Source organism: Polyodon spathula, chromosome 9 (genome assembly GCF_017654505.1).
Source record: "Polyodon spathula isolate WHYD16114869_AA chromosome 9, ASM1765450v1, whole genome shotgun sequence".
Taxonomy (NCBI): domain Eukaryota; kingdom Metazoa; phylum Chordata; class Actinopteri; order Acipenseriformes; family Polyodontidae; genus Polyodon; species Polyodon spathula.
In genome coordinates this window covers 31,612,084-31,628,783 of record NC_054542.1, presented here as the reverse complement: position 1 = coordinate 31,628,783, position 16,700 = coordinate 31,612,084, and the positions used below count along the sequence as shown (strand labels likewise).

Here is a 16,700-nt window from a genome sequence, read left to right as displayed (position 1 = left end):
TCTCAACAGTGACAGAGAGTGGCCAGAGAATCTGAGATATCAGGTAGACATCATCTTGTTTAAATTAAATGAGATATACTGTACACTTTTTATTTTTTGTTTGCAAATACCTTATTAGCCCTGAATACTGTTGATTCATGTGCTCTCTTCTTCCAAAATCACTGAACTTGATATGCCCCCCTACAGTTTATACTGGTGCCAGATCCTATATCCAGTAGCAGTGGTCTTAAACTCACATCTCCGAAGCTCACAAATAAATCTCCCCAGTCCACTATATGCTGGATATTGATGTTGCTAGAACTGTATTGGGAGTTGTAAGGTAGTGCAGTGTCTGGGTGCAGTAATTGTGGTACTGACTGGCTGAAGCATTCATTTTTTAATATGGCTGATCCACTAAAGCTCAAAGGTTTTCAACTATTTCCCCAACAATATATGCCGAAAAGATCACATGGTCAGCATCTGTTAATAAAAAGGCACTCTTACTTGCAACAAATTGAGTCTTACAGAACCCAATTGTTTATTCTGTCCCACCCAATGAATCTATGTAGCATAAACTTTTGAACTTCTGATTCCAACAGCTCTTTAAATGTGTTGATCCTCTTGAATGAAATACATTTTGTGATATCCGTTCGATGTCAAAGTAATCCATTTACCTTATGAAACATTGCAATTTAATTACCCAACTTAGCAGTTGTGTAAATATAGTCTTCTGGCAGTTTTAACTCCTGTTAGGGAATTAATGGAAATACATCTAATAACCATCTAACTTTTTTCTATATGGACCAATTTAGAAGATCAAAGATTTTGAGAATTTAAGTGCAAACAATGAATAATACGACTCTAGTACTTTCATCTTGTTATTATTATCTTAACCGTGTTCTGCTGCATTTTAAAAGTGTAATTTAGCAGGGTAGTGCTGAATATACTATTTTATTTTGTTTCTTTTTTTAATGAGAACAGTTGCTTTTTTTTTCAGAAATAGAGAAGAATATGTACACCAGATGTTACCTTCAAGCAGACCACAGAAGAGACCAGAGGTTTCAGATGGAAGATATAGATAGGCTCTATAGATGTAGGCAGAGAAAGGGGATGTGAGAATTAAAACCATGGCATGTTTTTTTTTTTTTTTTTTGAGGAAACCAAATAACATACAGAAGGTGAGTGCATCTTGTTAACATGATGTGATTGAAATTGAATTGGAATGCGAACAGGCAAAGTACATAAAGTTTGTATGCCTGGTTAGTATGGGTGAAATACAAAGTCCTTCTCCTAGGATTACATTTGAATAATTGGGATACTATAATTTATTAAATATTACCACAAAAAAAAGAACAAAAACCCAACTGTGATCAGATTTTATGGCATATCATACTGACAGTTATAAAGATAGTGGCACCATACATTTATTTTACCACCACAATAGCTTCAATATTGAGAGTTAGGCTATTGGTAAATAAAGCCAACTGATAAAATATAAGCTATGAGTTTGCACATTTGTGCAATTGTATTTATATTGGAATTTGCCTAGCAAAAGTGATTATGGTGATTAAAACTTTAAAAAGAATTACCCAGGTTTGTTTTTTATATATTAAATATTATAATTACTACTTATATTATATATATATATATATATATATATATATATATATATATATATATATATATATATATATATATATATATACGGCCGGTGACAAATCTAAATTAATTATCTGGGTACATTTATTTCAGTTGAATAGTCATTTCAGAATTTTTATTGAAAGTTTGTTTTACCTTTATGCGCATTGATTAAAGATAACTACAACATGTATCCCCTTTTTCATAAATGAAGCAGGCACTGTGTCTGAATGGTTATCCTGTGTAACCACATATAGGTCTTCACTTGGTAAAGATACAGAACAGGACATATAGTACTTTAGATAGTAATTGTTAATAAGATATATATATATATATATATTTTTATAAAGTAATCTGTTACTCTTCCAAGTTACTTGAACACAATTGTAACCAGTAACTTATTACTTTAAAATAAAACATGTTAAAGTTACAATTGCAAAGCTGGAATGTTATGATGAAAGTATATTATTATTATTATTATTATTATTATTATTATTATTATTATTATTATTATTATGGTATTTTTTTTTCATTAGATACCAGGATTTTATAACAAAGAAATTATAACATTTCACGATCCAGAAATTGTTTAATTTCTCAAAGGTTCAAAAGATTCATACATTTTGAAGCTGCCCCAAAGCTGTATCAAAATTTAAAAAGTAGTTAAATAATAAATAGTCACTTGGGGAGTGATTACTTAAAAATGTATATGAAGATATAAAAATAGGTTTTGTTTAGCATTAATTAGTGCTGGAAGTAAATGATTATGCTGGATTGAGAAGAGAGAAAAGTCCTCCACAAAGCCAGCATGGCATGCTAATTAAGTTATCTTCACCTGTCCCTACACACTGAAGAATTCCAAGAATTTCCATAATTGGAGTATTTGTAAGGTCTGCATTTTAAGATTGTCCAACTGACCAAAGGTCTCCTTCTCTAAAACTACATTTTTATTTATTTATTTATTTATTTATTTATTTATTTATTAATACCAGGAGATTGAAATCAAGATGTATGCGGCTGACACTGTCCTCCAAAAGTCCTACAAAGCAACCCTATGAACGGCAGCCTTAGCAAAATTTGACCTTTGGTTGTACACTCTATAATGGTTATAGTCCCAGTTTACTCTGCATCACTTTTTTTTTCTATTGATGGTGCTATGGGACTTGATAATGGGAAAGTGTAAGATTATGTTTTATTTGTTTTAGAATTTCCAAATGCACACTAGTAAAAATACGTTGAGCCTATTTACTGTACATACTTACATTTGCTGTGAGTGGCAACTATTAGAGTGGATATTATCCCCTGAGTAGCCTCTTGGTTTGTGTTATTTGGTAAAACAACTACATTGCCATCTGATAAAGAACACATAACATTGCAAGAACTGTAGAGGTGTCCATAATCATCAAAATATGTTTTAGTAGAAGTACATTGACTTTATATCAATCAATCAATCAATCAATCTTTATTTCATATAGCATCTTTCATAGTGGACAACCATCACAAAGTGCTATATACAACAAACACATACAAAGATAATATTTAACCCCTGCAATACATTTCAGTGTATACCAGTCCCTGGCCTGTAAGCCAACATGAATACCTTTACTGTGGTGTTGGGGTAATTAAAGGAATCCCCATGGACATGTGGTGGATCTTCATTTCTTAGGTTTTACCCAAGAATGTATTACATTTGAGCAAAGTGACAGATTAATTATATGTACTTTTTAAAATCTAGACTTGGCCATTTTTACACATTCACATCAATTCACAACTAGGTTTGGGGCTTTATTCTTAATTTCAGGCTGCTTTTAAGAGTATGTTAACAATACTACCTTCAACATTAATTTTGCAATACCTTCTTAAATCACTTTTATGTTGACATCTGACACAATCAGGTACTGTATCCAGGGGGATATGTTTTGTATTGCTGAGCCACTACAATGCCACTGTTTTTATTCAATCCAGCCCAACACCGTCTTAATGACACACAATCAGTAGTAGTATTAAAAGTAAAAATATGTGTTTTTAATTCATATGGAAAACTTTGAAATTATTATTGGATCTCATTTCAGAGGGTGGATGACTTGATATCAACCTATCACTGTTTTATGTTACCAAATGGCCTTAACCAAGACCTCTAGACTATTAAAGGACAGCAAATCAATTTTTCAATTAGATTCCCTGCCTTTCTTTGGGTCAAGGTCAGACACTTCTGTTCAATAGCTGTAGCAGACAGTTTCATATATTGTTACCCTCGCAGACTCTACATGCAGGAAATCCTATCAGCTACTGAGTAACACATCACTGAATAATCTAGGATAGATCGTATCCTTCTGAATAACAACTTAATGGTTTAGTGAAAGGGTTTGACACTGATTGAAAAGATTTTGAACAAAAGAAAGGCTTGAGTTTAGTAACCACAAAGTGTAACGGTTAACAAGTTACATAGCTTGGCAGAGCATCAAAGAAACAACTTTACATTTTTCACTGTCAGGTTTGTGTCATCCACCTTCCCCAGATTTCAGACAGTTATTCTTTTGTGTGGAAACTGATTGTATGAAGGGGACTTGTCAAAACATTCTTTTAATGGGGAATATTTAAAAACTGCTGTTTTATTAGGAATGTTAAAGGTAAAGATGAAAAGTCAGTTCCAGTGCTTTTACTACAATAGTGGCAGCACACCTGTGCTTCTGGCTCATGAATGAGGCCATTTTGGGCTATGTTGGTGTCACCACCTTATAGATTGGATCAGATACAATATCAATAGAGAGATGATTGTGTGGGCTATATTTTCACACATGCCTGATACAGGAACATCTGCACCTTTTTAATCCCAATTTTAACCTTAAGTCATTATCAGATTGAAAAAAATGCTTTTCAGTTTTCCCTGGTTGAAATATGAATTCTCTTTGCAACATGTGCTCTTGGAATTGTGGATGTTCTTGAAGAGTTTAGTGTTGGATACTGTTTTACAGCAATAGATGTCTACGTATGCACTACTGATGAAAGTCCTGGCTCACCATTATTTACAGGAATATATATATATATATAGTGGCTCTCAAAAGTATTCACCCCCCTTGGACTTTTCCACAGGAGTTTTTGTCGCTGACCAACACAAAGAAAGTCCATAATGTCAAAGTGAAAAATAAAATCTATAAATTTTTCTAAATTAATTACAAAAACAAAACAGAACATAATTGATTGCATAAGTATTCACCCCCTTGAGTCAATATTTGGTAGAGGCACCTTTGGCAGCAATTACGGCCATGAGTCTGTTTGGACAAGTCTACCAGCTTTGCACATCTGGACACTACAATTTTTGCCCATTATTCTTTGCAAATTTGCTCAAGCTCCATCAAGTTGAATGGGGACCTTTGGTGAACAGCAATTTTCAACTCTTTCCACATATTCTCAATTGGATTGAGGTCCAGGCTTTGACTGGGCCACTCCAGGACATTGACATTTTTGTTTTTAAGCCACTCCAGTGTGGCTTTGGTAGTATGTTTGGGGTCATTGTCCTGCTGGAAGATAAATCTTCACCCAAGTCTCAGGTCTCTTACAGACTGCAGGTTTTCCTCCAGGATTTTTCTGTACTTTGCTAAATCCATTTTGCCCTTTATCTTTACAAGCTTTCCAGGCCCTGACGCAGTGAAGCATCCCCATAGCATGAGGCTGCCACCACCATCCATCACGGTAGGGATGGTGTTTTCAGGATGATGTGTGAATCATACGCTTAGCTTTGAGGCCAAGAAGCTCAATTCAACTAATTATGTGACTTCTAAAGACAGTTGGTTGCACCAGAGCTTATTTAGGTGTGTCATTGCAAATGGGGGTGAGTACTTATGCAATCAATTATTTTCTGTTTTATATTTTTATTTAATTTAGAACAATTTGTAGATTTTATTTTTCACTTTGACATTATGGACTTTTTATGTGCTGATCAGTGCCAAAAACTCCTAATTAAATACCCATCTAGAAGAAAAAGCTCAAAGGTTTGATGCAGAAGTGAACACTGTGGGTGATCTAGTATTTAGTTATTAATCATGGTATTCTATGTGTTTTGCTTCAAATAATTTTGCAGCCTGCTGTGTCAAGGGATATAGAGAACTGACATCAGGTCTCCATAGATTCCGTATAAACAACATAAGCCCTCTCATACATTTAAACCATTGACAGGTATGTTCATGTGACAATAGATTCCAGCATTTAAATGTATTGTAAAAAATGCTGTGTCTCTTTCTTCCCCTACAGTGATTTTTGTTTGATTTTCATAGATATTATACACAAAACTATTTCAAAAACATATTTTTCATATCTTTATAATTTGCGAAGTTCAACTATATGAAATTTGACAAGTGTGACACAACACATTTAATGACTTAATTGCGTTATCCTATTGATTTAGCAGCAGGATATTTTAATATTTAAATGAAACTAAAAGCATATTTTTATGAAACAAAGACCTTAGACCAGGCATTGATGGTCTGAAAGAAAAAAAAAAAAACATATATTTCATCAATTTTACTTATTTGCTTGTGTAATTTTTGATCTATACCTAGACTAATTATCATTTAAATATGTACCAGTACATAAAACCCTAAGACTAATGTCTAAGACACCAAACACTACAAATCAAAATACAAAACATTAACAGAAATAAAACAAATGTACAACACAATCAGGATAATACTAAACAGAACTAAAAGTATGATTCCCATTACATGAGAGTAGTTGTTAAAACTTCATGCTGATTTGAACTCGACTCTTGCCAACATAAGCACCAAGACGTAGCTTTACAGTAAACTAATATGATCCATCTGCATCTCTATCCATTTGCATTTCATTCCATCTGATGCTGTAGATATCCTTCTGCATGGTGTCGATGGCTGAAGTGTAATGCTGGCTCCAGAGATCAGCTTATTTTACCTCCCCTGTGCATCAGCACACACAACAGCTGCAATGCTGCCTCCAGGGATCAACCACAGTGTGGTCTCCCCAGTGCATCAGCATGCTAACCGTCTGGACTGAGCTAAGTAGAGTACATCTCTGGGGTCTTCAAGTGGGCACCTTCCATTCTCTGTGTTTCGTTGACTAGCCCACAACACCTCAAGAGGGTTCAAGGGTGATTCTGGCATCTCAGTATCACCCCCTCCATCCCCTACAACTCAACCCAGCTTAATTACCTGTACATCAGCGTTGCTTTCTTTCTATTGTGCTTGAGATTCCCATCCAGAATATTTCCGTCTCAACCGCAGCCAGTTGCTGCTGCTCTCTGCTGCTTCAGATAAATTCTTCAGTATGTGATGCAACTCTTGGCCACTGAATCCGACGTCTCTGAGAAAACAAGTTATAGAGTGTGCCACAAATCCTCGACAACCCACCTCCATTGGGTAAACCCGGACTCTCCATCCTCGCTGTTCCGCTTCAGCGGCTAGTTGAGAATACCACAGTTTTTTCCTCTCATACGCCCCATCTACAGCATTCTCCCATAGCACTGCTAACTCTACCAGGTGAACAAGGTGTACGGATCCAGACCACAAGACAATATCTGGTCAAAGGTTAGTGGTGGCAATCTCATGTGGAAAAACAAGCCGTTGACCAACATCTGCCAGCTTTTTCCAGTCTCTAGCAGCTTCCAGTTGTCCTGGGCGAGGCTTGGTTTTAACACCTTTTCTTAGCAGTTGCTCTCCTGGGCAGATGAATGTTGTCTTTTGTGAGTAATGTTTTGATGGAACTGGTGGCAACTTATTGGTCAGGTTAGACTTGTCTTCCAATGCTAAGTCTAAACATCGCAGCACCTGGTCATGGCACCAAGTAAACTGTCCTTGGTTAAGACATGGTTAAGACTTACATCCTGTGCGTTAATGTTGCAGGTGATGAACGCAAAGGACATGAGGAATCCTCTCCTACCCAGAGGTTTAAGTTCTGTGGTAATGGGAGAACACATATGTTGACCTGAAGAGGAAACTAATCTTGCTCTGTTCCATTGTCCATAAGTCTTGCCAGCCGATCTTGCATTGTTCCACACTCTCCCATCTCATCCATTCTCCCTGCTTGGCCTTGGAAATGGCCTTTGCACACCTCATCCTCTCCTCCTGCTTTTGCACCTTGTTGACATTAGCCAAGGTGAGAGTGGCCTGCAGACTCTGGGGCCTGTTATTCTGTGGTTCTTTGTGACTTCCTTGATGATTTTCTGGTTTATTCTTGGAGAGATTTTGGTAGGATGACTGCTCCTGTGTAGAGTGACTGTGGTCTTGAGCTTTCTCTATTTGTAGGTCTGACAGTGGATTGGTGGTGCCCCAAATCCCTTTCTAGACTGATGAGCATCAATAACTATTTTCTGAGGTCCTCAGGGATTTCTTTTGATCATGGCATGATGTGTTTGCACACAACTCTATGGTGAAGACCAAACTCACAAAGTTTCTGATATGTATATAGGGTGTGGTCTCCCAAACTCATCCCTGAAGATCTACCCAATTATTTAAACAACTGATTCTAACTATCCCCTTAACTGAGCTGATAAAACCAGAGGTTCACTTACTTTTTCACATACTCTGAATTTTAATTACTCATTGTTTATCTAATTCATACATCATTTTAACCCTATTGGATATTTAAGAAAAGGTTTTGATTCAAGAGGGCTATCATAGTAAAACTATGGAATTTCAATAATTATCATTGGGATTCACAATTTTTTTCTTAGCAATGTACATACTCAGTAGACAATAAATAAAATTACTTTGAAATAGATTTAAAAAAAAATAATAAAATATGGTGTAAAAACTTTATAATCTGTGTATAATTCCAGGTATGTCAGCTGCTTCATGCTTCTTTGTTTTTTTTTAAGCACCACCTGTTGTATTCATACAAGTTAATATGATTTTCCACTAATTATGTAATTGATTGGCAACACATTCTGTCACCATAGTCTGCAATTGAGCAGTGTGATATGTACACTGACATGTATGCATTTTCTTAGAGCCAAGTCTCAGTGATGTTCTGCCATGTTAAATAAAAAACAGGCCTCACTGAGCCACAAGGGATGCTTTGCCAGTGGTCCTGAATGTGACAGCTGCCTTGCCCTTTGCATATCTGGTTCAGTTCATACTGCAGCCTTTGACATATGTACCATCAGCCTGTCATATGTTTAAGGTGGGTGCCTCAGGCAAGGCTCCTGTTTAAATCAGGATACCATAAGCTTCTGTTTGTTCTTCTGTGACTTTAACAAAGTTAGAGTACATAAAATAATTCCTAATGTCCTCTGAAATATGAAAACCACATGCCTACTGCCGATATCAAATTCAAATTTAATTCAATAATATCACAAAATCAGTGTTGCTTCTTATTAGTTAAACTCAACAGAGTATGCCTTATCTTGAGTACGTTCAAGGAATCCAACTATTTTTTTAAATAAACTTTTTTATATATTTGTAAAATACCAATCTAACTTAAAGTTTGAACAGGATTGCAGGGAATGTGTAACTGGTAGTAACAATAGAATAAAGCTTCACCTACATTCAGCTGGCAATAGCAGGTAACACGGCTCGTCAATTAGTCAATATAAAAAAACAATTAAATGAAAAAAAATTTAAAGTTCCATTGAGACAATGTAATGTGGAACAAGTGTCTGACTTTGTTTATATTCTTAGTCAAGTTACAAATCAGTATAATGAAGAGTAACAATTTAAGGATATCTACAGCTATGGTCAAAAGTTTTGCATCACCCTATATATATATATATATATATATATATATATATATATATATATATATATATATATATATATATATATATATATATATATATGAACATAATTCAGATACTATATTTTACTTAATATCATGTAATCAAAGAAACTACAAAATGATATTGCAAAAGTCTACTGGAAGCTATACCAGTAGTACAGTATTTCATGTTAGATTTCGAAATGTCACATTTTTCAATGCTTGCAGGTTTTTTGTTAAGAATGTGGAAAATTACAAAGCGATATGTAATTCAATATATAAATGTAACATTATTCAGAAGGTTTCATTTGACTTTATAGCAAAATTTTGCATATTGAACAAACTGGAGATTCCAAAGGCAATGAAAACTTGATTGCAAAGATGGATGTTAAAAGAAAGATGTCATGCGGGACAATCCATGTAAATGAAAAATGTCCATGGAGGGACAATGTTGAGTTTACATAAATGCCAGACTAACATTATATTCACCTTGGGGCTATAAAACATAAACATTTCCTTTTAAATCACTAATGGGTGTTTGATTGTATTGTCTTAATTTAGCATGACGATGACAGGGCAAAAAAAGTCACGGCTAGGGAGGTGTTTAGAAAGACCATAAAAATGATTTGTGGGAAACCAAAATCAGAAATGCGAGTTGTCCTTGGGTATCTCCCAGGACTCAACACCTGCAGCAGCATGGTGAGGATTATGTCTTGCTTTTTTGGGTTACTGTATATCTATAGATCCGTTACATTCTTTTCAGCTGCCCATTATTACAGTGTAATTTTTTATGGTAAATAAATTATTTAACTTTTAAAAGAAACATAAGTTTTTTGTTTGTTTTTTTTATATATATTTTATTCCCTTATTCCCTTGTCCTTATTTCAACACGGTGTTGTGCAAGCAAGACCAATCAGGGGTATTATAAAACTAAATTAACCATCATTGAATCTACAGCATCGTGTTGAAAACAAATGTACTTTGTTTGATACCTCACTGTTTTACAAAAATGGAGCCTGATGCAGACTAATGTCCATCGGAGGTCCTGACATTTAATTTAGGAAAGATTTGAAACCAGGTACCCAAGCGAAAGAAATACAATGTGTCACCTAGCCACAACATTTATGCTAGCATGCTACCTGGATATTTATTTATTAAATGAGTAATATTTACTCATAATCCACAACTGCACAAATAAGACACAGAAGAATCCTAACACAACATTTATTTCTTATAGTAAAGGTTCACTAAATTGACCTTGAATTGCCTCCTATCCTATCCATGGCCAAGTGGCCAAGAAATCCTTGCAGTGATATTTCTTGACATGTGCCTGTTGAAGTATAGAACTGAAAGCAAGACATCAGTAAGATGAATAGACTAAAATAAGGAAATGGGTGGTATTAAAAAAGGTAAAGGAGCTTTGGGGGATATCAAAATTGCCCTTTCTGTATGATAGTTAGATTGAGGAAAATGCAGAAACTAAAATATTGATTGGCCTACATTATTAGATGCAACCTCTAAACTGACTGACTCTGAGAATGGGTTTTATATTGTTTATATTCTAGTTCTATTGTTAAAATGTGAATAACTATTTTCTAAACTGTAATTATATCTTAATTAATGGTTCTGTTTATGTACACTGTCAACATTTTAAAGTTTGAAATTAAGACAACAATAGAATAGATCATTTGAAAAACAACACAAATCATCCCTTAACTATATTTGACATACCTGTTTGTTCAGAACCAGGAATAATACATATTGTGTCTTCAATCCACGAAGCTTTTTCAATTTCCTATGTACACTGCCTTGCCACTGTTGGGTTGGGCCACCATTTGCCCTTATCACAGACATGATGTGGAATAGACTCCATAAAGTCTCTATCCAGTCATCTTGACAGCAGCCATCGCCGTTAGGGTGAACTTGATCCACAACAATGCTTTTGTTCAGCATTCCAAAGGAATCATTGGACCAAGGGTATACCAGGAGAACTGGCGCCACACAAGGGCAAAGACACTTGAGTAAACAGCGCCTAATGAAGTGGCCTGTTCCATACCTCGTCCATTTTTTTTTTCAGAACTTTTCCAATTTTTACTGCAGATTTTCCTAAACATGTCCATTTAACATGATATCCAGTTTGCATTGTAAATGTTGCAATAAATATAGGAATAACTGAATAATCTGATTGTTGGGGATTTTATAGCACTGTCACTTCAGGGGTCAAGGGATCATACTGATAGCCATTAGTGATAACTGATAATGTAGTATTACAGAAATATGAATATGCAAAATAAATTAAAAGTACCATCAGGGAAAGTAAAAATGTAATTTGAAACTACTCGCTCTTTAAACTTAGAGTTTTGATAGTTTTGATGTTACTAGAACTAGTTGGATGAATTTGTGACAGGCAGAATATAAATTGTCTGAAGGTGACTAAGGAAAAAAGCCTTCTGTACTTTCATATTTTAGTTATTGAATGTCGGGTTTTGACAGCTCTCAAATAAACAAGAAAACATCAACATAGATTATATGATAGAATACGTAAATACACCTTTCTATTGTAATAAAAATGTACTTTGTCACAGATTTTGAGTTTGACTAAAACAAGACACTGGTTGATAGCCAAACTATGTATTGTTGCTGACATTTAACGATTAATTGATTATTATTCTTGATGTGTTAATCATGTGTGTAAAGACATCTCTTGCCAGAGACAATACTCTGTGCATTCCAATCATCAGTTAACATGTAGCATTATCCATTAACCCTTTCCAGTCCTATGAGGGACCAGGTTCGACATTACAATTTTCCCTTTGCAGTCCAATGCCGGCCATCATCAAAAAGACGGAATGCACAGGTCTCTAGTCGTTTTTTCTCCAGAAAAAGCAGAGAAAGCCTTTCAATGTCCGAGTGAGACCGATAGGAGCCAAATGAAACCGAAAAAAAGGAAGTATCTCTTAACCCCATCCACTACAGAGATAACACGGACATAAAAAAGGAGGTAGCTACTTCTGCAACCAGCGCTCAAAGAATATCACAGACATTTTCACAGCTTTTTAGAGTAATAAAATAATGACTTGGTTGGTATTTGCCTTTCAAACCTGTTTTGCTCTGAAAACAAATATTGTAAACAGCGCGTGTGAAAATAAATTGGACGTGACATGCCTGACAAGCTCTGAATAAATGGACTGCAAAGGGTTAAATGTACTCACATCCTGGTGAAGCATTTTGTAATTTAAAATACAATTTTTCAGTGTCATGTACCCAAGCCAAACCAGCAGATCAGAAAAAAAATATTAATTATCACTGATCCATTTCTGAAAGACATTTTAAAATAGCTTGGGACATTACTTAAAACTGCAAATTGCCATTGTTTTTTAGAAGGGCATTACATTGTGAAATTCGATGAGCGGTAAAAATTGAAAATTTTAGAACATAAGAACATTTACGAACAAGAGGAGGCCATTCAGCTCATCAAAGCTTGACCGGTTCTTTGTTGCTGATTGATCCCAAAACATTGTCATGTTTAAGCAACAGGAAACAATTAGTATTAAAAACAGATATTGCACAGCTGCTAATTGCTCAGTGAAAGTCACATTAGGCATAAGGTAAATTCAAGAAATATTTTCTAGTAATGAGTTAATATTGAGCTCTATGGGAATGTCTTACATTATTTCATATTTTGGAGGTGTTTACTGAGCTTGGTATTTATGTCCTGTGAGAATAAGCTATTCTGTATCCACAGTTGTTAAGGGCTAATATAATTCTTTCAATTAAAGATGATTTATTTTCACATAAATGACTTCTCTTCTGGGGGTGCTTTTTAAAACTAGTTTCAGACGTTACTTTAAGTGATTATTGAGTAACATAAAGAATTGGAGACATTACAAAATTCTCATTAAAGTGGGCAAGGAATTTTTGCAATAACCTTTGGGGTTTGCGACTGAGTTATGAGTAACTTATTAATCCACAACATGCAATTTGCCAATGTATAAATGGATTGAAAACAACAAATGGAGTTATGGATAAATGGACACCCACAGTGTTGCAGAGAACACCCACAGACTTTCACTGCATAAAGAAAAATGTGCAGGTCTTCTCATAGGTCACTGAATGAAAATTAAAAGCAGACACATTATTCCTTAATGTCGCAAAAATACAATTTGTATTATGGTGTTATTTTATTAATTCCAAATGGACAATATTTTATTAGTTGTGCTATTAATTGTTACTCCCTTGTCTTTCTTTCTTTGCAGTGCTTACATTGCCAAGAAAAAGTTTGTGAACCCCTTAAGATATTCACATATTTCACATATTTCAAACCTAAAATGTTATTAAATCTTAATCTAAGTGCTAATAATAGATAAAGATAACACGATTAAACAAATGACACAAAAACATGATACTTTTCAACATTTATTTATCCACAAATGATTCAAAATTCAATATCCATGTGTGAAAAAGTATGTGAACCTTTAGATTCAATAACTGGTGGCATCCCCTTGAGCAGCAGTGACTTCAACTAAGAGTTTCCTGTAACTGCTGGTCAGTCTCTCACATCAGTTTTGAGGAATTTTGGCCCATTCCTCCTTACAGAACTGCTTCAACTCAATGAGATTTGAGGGCTTCCTTGCATGGCCAGCTCGCTTCAGATCCTGCCACAACATTTCAATGGGGTTTAGATCCAGACTTTGACTAGGCCATTCTAAAATGCAGAATTTCTACTTCTGCAGCCATTCTTTTGTAGATCTGCTTGTATGTTTAGGATCATTGTCTTGCTACGTGACCCACTTTCAGTTCAGCTTCAGGATGGCCTGACATTCTCCTCTAGAATCTTCTGATACAATGTATAATTCATGGTTGTGTCAGTGACGGCAAGCCGTCCAGGACCTGAGACAGCAAAGCAGCCCCAAACCATCACACTCCCACCACTATGCTTGACGGTTGGTATAACGTTCTTCTGTGCTCTTTGGCGAACTTCAGATGGGCAGCAATGTTCTTTTTAGAGAGCAGTTGTTTCCTCCTGGCTATCCTTCCATGAACACCATTCTTGTTCAGTCTTTTTCTGATAGTTGAGTCATGAACACTCACATTAGCCAATGCAAGAGTGGCCTGCAGATCCTTGAATGTTACTCTGGGGTTCTTTATGACTTCCTTGATGATTTTCTGGTTTGTTCTTTGAGAGATTTTGGTAGGACAATCGCTCCTGGGTAGAGTGACTGTGGTCATGAACTTTCTCCATTTCTCTATCTGTCTGACAGTGGATTGGTGGAGCCCCAAATCCTTAGAAATGGTTTTGTAACCCTTTTTAGACTGATGAGCATCAATAACTTTCTTTATATAGGGTGGAGCCTCCCAAACTCACCCCTGAAGATCTACCTAATTATTTAAACAACTGATTCTAATTATCCCCTTAACTGAGCTGATAAAACCAGGGGTTCACTTTTCACATACACTGAATTCTATTTACTCATTGTTTGTCTAATTCATACATCATTTTGTTTCAAAAGACATATACTTGCTTAACATAAACCCTATTGGATATTTAAGAAAAGACTGGTTTTGATTCAAGAAGGCTATCATGGTAAAACTATGGAATTTCCATAATTATCATTGGGGTTCACAAACTTATTCTCGGCACTGTAGATAATGTCTTCCATTTTAACCTGAAATCTTTGAGTATGTAACTAATATGTGATGACCTATTATCTGTCTCACACCAATCAATATAATCTCTCTGAAACCTGCAAAATTATGCTGTCAGAGTAATGCAACACAGTTTAATAATTACAGCTATTCAAGACTGGTGCTCAGAAATATAATAAAAACTGAAGCTTCTCAAGGGCGCTTGTGACATGCTGACTCAGTACCTTGATAATAACAGCAGTTTATTCTGCAAAACCATTTGCCCAATTGATGTACTCAAGAACACTTGGCCTGAGTTCGGAAGACTGTAATCAGTATTTGACGTTTTCATCAATAGCAGTTCTGATGAGAGAAGCTGCACTTTATCTTTTTGACAGATGCTGGAGGAATGAGCGCAAATCTTTTTTGACAGCGAAATTAATGAAATGTGAAAAAAACAGAAGGTACACCTACATCTTACCATATAACCTATGTAGTCTATCATCCATTGTGTCTATACTTACACTAGGTGCTGACAGAGAAAAGAACAAGAAGGCCTCACATTTTCCATGGGTAATCTTCAATGCATATGGACCTATGGATTTAGAAACACATAAAGAAAGGTTCTATACACACATAGGCATTCACCCACATTCTCAACATTGTTTGGGATCACAATTTAATTTCTGAATACATAAACATCTATTTGTGGCAACTGGATTACGTGCTTTGAAAGGAAGTTCCTGTTGTGACAGATTAGTTATGTCCAACATAGTGCTTGTTCATAGGGAATGCCTTGCTTCACTGAGTTTTAATAATGTGTATTTTGAATATAGTGAGGGACTTAGACTATTAAAAATCATTAATACAAGCCATACATTAGGTCAGCTTTCATAAATGTTTTTCATCATCACAGAAATGGCAGGAAATAAATTAAACGATTAGTAACAATTGGTATAATGCCAACAAGATTTTTTTTTTCCTAGTTAAATGGTTTCATTTCATTCAAAAATGTGCCTTTGTCTTTGAACTTGCTTCAGAATCAGGCCCTGAATCTTTTAAAGAATGAACCTTCTAATTTCGCAAAATGTAATAAAATTATTAGCAATTTAAGAATTGGTCTATTCAAAAGAAAATTGTTACTTTAATTATGTATTTGTTAAGATGTGCAAAGTGCATTTATGCGTATTTAAAGAGTAAGTAGCAGGGTTCCGAAAAATCTAACGTTACACATCCCCACATGTTGCTACAACTGTTTCAATAATCCACCTGTAATTCTTCTTTTCACTGTTAACATCCTAACATATTTTTTACACTTATACCTTTAAAGCCTGTTTCAAAGCTGTTTTCAAAGTGTCTGCTCTAGTGCACTACTGCAATAACAGTGTAAGGATTATTGCCTACACTGTCATAGGTAACACAGCAATAATGATTCATGATGTGCGTGGCAGAATGACATCATCACAGCTCAGGCTGGTGAATATCAGGAAGAGACTCAGAGGCAGAGAAGGCAGGTCTTAAACACTCTATTGCACTTTTTAATTAAATAAATGAACAAAACAAAATGGTACAAACGTCACAGTGACAAATCTTGTTTATTTTGTTTCACTGTGTGTTTGAGGTTTTTGTTGTAGTGCTTCATTGTGTGTTTCCTGCATGAGTGAATCAGCTGCACCGAAACACTCACTTGTTTTTTTCTTTGTTGCACTATTTGTTTCTGCCACTGCACATTC

At 35.2% G+C, this 16,700-nt stretch overlaps 1 pseudogene; it reads right to left on the bottom strand.

Moving 5' to 3' along the window:
- Nucleotides 1-16,700, bottom strand: part of LOC121321071 — an 88,634-nt pseudogene that overhangs the window by 70,977 nt on the left and 957 nt on the right.